This window comes from Ovis canadensis, chromosome 2 (genome assembly GCF_042477335.2).
Source record: "Ovis canadensis isolate MfBH-ARS-UI-01 breed Bighorn chromosome 2, ARS-UI_OviCan_v2, whole genome shotgun sequence".
NCBI classification, from domain to species: Eukaryota; Metazoa; Chordata; class Mammalia; order Artiodactyla; family Bovidae; genus Ovis; species Ovis canadensis.
In genome coordinates this window covers 45,211,004-45,216,593 of record NC_091246.1, presented here as the reverse complement: position 1 = coordinate 45,216,593, position 5,590 = coordinate 45,211,004, and the positions used below count along the sequence as shown (strand labels likewise).

Here is a 5,590-nt window from a genome sequence, read left to right as displayed (position 1 = left end):
GAGAATGGTTCCAGAGGAAGCCAAGTAAACAACTTCCTGATACTGGAGATTTGTTAATTAAGCACTTGGAACAGGCTCTGGGGAAGGAAGGCAGACAACTATAGAATCTGACTTCTGAGAGTCTTCCAACTTTCAGAGAGAAGGCAGTGCATCTCAGGGCCAGTGGCCCAAGGTTTCTCCCAGCCTCAGTGTGAGGACCCTGGCTGCTGTCAATATAAGAGTTTGTGCTCATGGTTGGACCACATATGGGGAAGGACAGGGCAGAGGCTGAGCTGAGCGTTTAGTGACAGGCGCGGTGTGCTGCTTTCATCTTGATGTCCACGAGCTCTGTGGCATGCAGAGCTAGCAATATTTGACCTGTCGAGGGAGAAAGCCACTCAAGTATCACCCGAGGAGACCTTGGCAAGGATTGTCCTCACAGATTCCTGGAACTTCTGCAGGAGTGCATCATCGCTTTGATTAAGCACAGGACACCGCTGAGCTTCTCTTTCAAAGTGTGCATACTCCTGAGAGAAGTAATGTATTAACTCACTATGTCTTCTGTAAAGAAAGTTGTTCAGAGCAGGGGTGTCGTGTGCTGAATCACTTCAATTTTGTCTGACTCTTTGTGACCCCATGGATTATAGCCTGCCAGGGTCCTGTGTCCATGGGACTCTCCAGGCAAGAATACTGGAGTGGATTGCCATGCCCTCCTCCAGAGAATCTTTCTGACTCAGGATGGAATTCACGTTTCTTATGTCTCCTGCTTTGGTAGGCGGGTTCCTTACCACTGGTGCCACCTGGGAAGTTCCTTGATTGAAGAAATGGGTCGTCAGAGGAGTGAATGATCAGGGGTCAAGGAAAGTGGGGGGCTGCAAGTCACCACGCCACCCAGCTCAAGAGAATTGGGAAGATGGAGGAGTATGCCAGGACTACCCTCAGGCTGCCTGTCATCCTGCCCAGATGCCTGAGTAATGCCCCAGAAGAAGCCCAAGTTTCTGGCGAGCAAACCAGGATGAACAGTTCCTTCTCTTCCTACCTCTCACCACCACTAGGTGACAGCACCAGGCGATCCACTCCCATCCCAACAAAGAGCTAGGAAAATAAATGCTTGGTAAATGGAATCATCTGGAAGAGTTATGTAGGGGAAGGAATCCTAGGAAGACCCTTGTAGAAGAGAGGATCCTTTCTGTGAAGGGAGTACATCCAGTACATCCACCTCCCACTCCATCACCCAAGTCTAATGCTCATGGCCCTTCCCTAAAGAGAAGGCCCAGTCTTATCCCCAGACAACAAGTATAGCTCGCTCTGGCTCCAGGCTTCCAGGAAATGCCCCTTCTCCATCAGGTAGAAACCAGCATCTCCAATTCAGACGACAGAGGTACCCTAGTGTCCTGTACCCAACACCACATTTCATAGCTCCAAGTTGTGCAAAGTTGTTTGAAGATGAAGAAAAGCTCTCCTCTCCCGCACATGGAAGACACAGGTGCACAGTCAAGGATGTAGCAAGGAGGCAGCTCCCAGGAAAAACATATTTACCTTCCAAGTTAGATTCACCAACATCCAGCAGTGTTGTGCAGAGTCCTTGAGACAGAGGGGATTGATCAGTCTGAGAGGAGGATGGCAGCTGGGAAGCTTTTGCTGAAATCTGTGTTGGCTGCAGGCAGTGTCCTGGGTCTAGCCATCGTCTCTGGGCTCCATTCCTTCAGTGAGCACCATAATGGAACTCCCTGAGAAAACGTGGACGGGGAAATGGAAGGGAGAAGGAAAAAGTAAGCACAGGGCTGAGGCTAGCAATATTCTACCATCTCCTCGTCTCCTTTTTGTGTAGCCCCAGTCCAGGCTGTCCACCGCTGTCCTGATGTTTCTAGCTGAGAAGCAGAGGGACTTTCTTCTGTTCCCACTTTTTCTCCTTACATTTAACTTTCCCAGCCTCAGCAAGCAGATTCAGCCTTCCCTCTGCTGTCTTTCTATTCCTCATGATAACTGAGTGATGTTAAGATGTTCATTTCCTTGGGAAAATAAGGAAACAGCCTCAGGGAACTTAGATACCTTATCAAAAAGCACGCAGCCTGGGAAGATCAGAGTCAGGATGGGGAACACCCATTTCTTGACAAGAAGACTAGCCCAGCGGTTCCTGCAGTACACACACTGCACCTACAGTGTACACTCGGGGAGGTCCTCCTATGGGGCCTCATCTAAATTTATCCTTCCATATCGCTGCCCGGGTCTCACACTTGTCACTCACTTTGCTTTGATAACATACTGTTTACAGGTAAAGCTGGCCCTGCTCTCACCAGCAGACCTTTGCATCTACCAGAGTAAGAAGTGAAGATGCTCAGATCTGTAAGCGTCCCTCAGCAACCACTGCTTGTGGGAGACCTGCAGTGTGGGAAGCCCGCAGCCTACCTCAACTTGTTTCTGTTGCCCAAGTCTCAGAAGACTACATGAATCAAGAGAGGAGGAACCATTTCTGTGTGTGGATTTCCAGGGACTGAAATCAATAACCACGAACTCCTTCACCAAGCTGTTGCAAAGGGACATGAGTTTGTTCTTATCCTGGGGGTTAGTAGCAGAAAGTTGCACATACATGCTAATTACTGGCCCAAAGAAGAGAGATACAACAATAACATGAGAACTACATGTGTAAAAGCCTTTCTTCTTTCCCTCTAAAGACTGGATTCTGAGCATTGTAACTTCAGCAAACCTGTAGGAGACAAGGATAAGTGACAAGGGAAACAGGGAATAGAAAGTCCCCACAATGGAGAGCATAGCTACACTGAATGTAGTGTCAGCACATGACATCTTGATCATCACTAGGATCTCACACAGGAAATCATCTACATTGTTGTTGCCACAAAGTGGCAGCTGGACAGTGAGGGATGACTGGAGCTAGGAGTTAGCCAAAACACTTAGCCACACTATGACCACTAGGAAGATACAGAGTTGCTGATGCATGATAGCTGGGTACCTGAGAGGCTTGCAGATGGCTTTGCAAGGACATCACAGCTAAGAGGATGTATTCAGTGGCTCCCAGGAAGTGAAACACACAAAACTGGGTCACACAGCCTCCACAGGTAATAGACTTACCTGGGGGCCAGAGGTTCAGCAGCAGTTGAGGGATGGTGGTAGTGCAGCAAGGAGAGGTTGTGAAGGAAGAAGTACATAGGATTGTCAAGATAAGGACCTACCCTGGATACCCACTAGTTGTAGACGTAAGCAGCAAGCACTACTATGAAGACTGGCATTTCCAACCAGGGATGATAGGAGAAACCCAAGAGAATGAAAATATTTGAAGTACTTACGTTGCCTGCATTCATAACTAATTTTGTTCTATTTGGTGGACTTAAGTCAAAGTGAAGATTTTCATTTCAGTGTCAAGTATTATTTTTTCATATATTCTTTTTTATTTTTAAATTTTAATTGGAGAATAATTACTTTACAATAATGTGATGTTTTTTGCCATACATCAACATGAATTGGCCACAGACACCACATGGCCCCTTCATCCTGAATGCCCCTCCCACCCCCCTCCCCACCCCCCTCCCCACCCCATCCCTCCAGCTTGTCATTGAGCACCAGCTTTGAGTGCCCTGCGTTTTACATATGGTAATATATATATTTCAATGTTATTCTCTCAAATCATCTCATCCTCTCCTTCTCCCACTGATGGTTAATTTATTCAGTTAAATAAAGTGAGTTATGAAGGGAAAAATTAACCAAAGACTCCTTTCAGCCTCGGAGACAAGAACCCTTTTAGTTCTCCAAGGTGCTGTGGGCCATGCAGGTCAGTAGAAGGGCAGTCTTGTTAAAGCTATTAAGCAAATCCAAGATTGAATGATCAATATTGTTAAGATGTAAATTTTTTCCAACTGATTTATAGATTCAACATCTTTACAATAAAATCCAAGCAGGCTTAAAAAACAACAACAACAACACATCAGAATTTGACAAACTGGTTCTAAATTGATACAGAATTTCAAAGGATCTAACATAGCCAGAACAGTTTTGAAAAAGAAGCAAGTTGGGGGACTTACTTACCTGATTTCAAGACTTACTGCACAGCTGTGCTACTCAACACTGCATAGTACTGAGTAAGAATAGCTATATATCAATGAAATAGAGTAGAGAGTCAAGAAATATACTCATACTTATATGTCCAATTTATTTTCCACAGAGGTGGCAAGGCAACTTGATGAATGAAAGAAAAATCTTTCAACAAACTGTGTTAGAACAACTAGAACTACTGAAGAGGAAAAAGAAATGATCCTCCATCCTTACCTCATACTATACAGAAAATTAACCTGAAATGGATTATGAACCTAAATGTGAGAGCTAAAGCTATACAATTTTACAAAAATTCATTGAAGAAGGGCTTTAAAACCTTGGATTAAGCAAGTGTTTCTTAGGACACAAAAAGCATACAGCAGTGGAGACATAATACAGTAAATTAAATTTTACCAGTTTTTGCTCTTTGAAAAATACTTTAGTGAGACTTCTCTGATGGTTGTGGTTAAGACTTTGAGCTTTCAGTTCAGGGATGAAAGTTCAATCCCTGGTCAAGAAACTAAGATCCCGCATGCCACATTGCATGGCCAGAGAAACAAAAATAAAAATTTTAAAAATTAGATTGCATTTCAAAATACTTTTAAACAGAGATAAGTCATAGGCGAAAAGGAAAGTGTTCACAATACATATATCTGACAAAGAAATTGTATCATAAGTATATAAAGAACTCTAGCAACTTAATAATAAGATAACTAAATTAAAAACAGCAAAAGATTACACAGACACTGCTCTAAAGTGAACACATGAAAGTGCGGCAAGCACTTGGGAAGACTGATACTCAACAGGAGAGTGTAAATTAAAACTACAACTCACTCATCAACAACCATCACAACTCGTTCTAATAGCTAAAATTAAAGTGATAAAAATAAATTAAAAAATAAAGAGTGATAATACCAAGTGTTGACAGGATCTGGATCAACAATCTCTTGTATAATGTTGGTAGGAACACAAAACAATACAACTACTTTGGCAAATGGTTTGACAGTTTCTTATAAAGTTAAACATATGCTAACCATCAGAGACACCAACTTCACACTTGGGTATTTCCCCAAGTTAAATGAAGACACATATCCACACGAGGACATGAGGATGTTCATAGTAGCTTTATTGATAATAGATCCAAACAGGAAACAACACAAGTGTGAATCAATGGGTGAACATCAAACAAACTGCAGTATACCTGTGCTGTATATTTTCAGCAGTAAAAGAAATGAGATAATGACAATATGAGTGGATCTCACTATATTCTGCTGGGTGAAATAAGCCAGACATGAAAGTGTATATATGGTAAAATTCCATTTATATCAAACTCTGGAAAACCACCCATCAATAGTGACAGCAGATTAGGGTTGCCTATGGTTCATGGTGGGGATTGAGCACAACTAGACACAAAGGAAAAACCTTTTGGGATGATAGAAAGAGTCTATGTCTTGATGATTACACAGATATATTTATGTGTATCTGTGAATATTTCTGTTTTACTTATCAAACTGAAATCTGAAATGAGTGTATTTTTATAGTATATAACACATACCTTAATACA

At 42.7% G+C, this 5,590-nt stretch overlaps 1 pseudogene; it reads right to left on the bottom strand.

Annotated features, from left to right (window-relative positions):
• Positions 1-377: 377 nt before the first annotated feature.
• Positions 378-3,299, bottom strand: LOC138432343 (olfactory receptor 2C1-like; annotated as a pseudogene).
• Between the last annotated feature and the right edge of the window lie 2,291 nt (positions 3,300-5,590).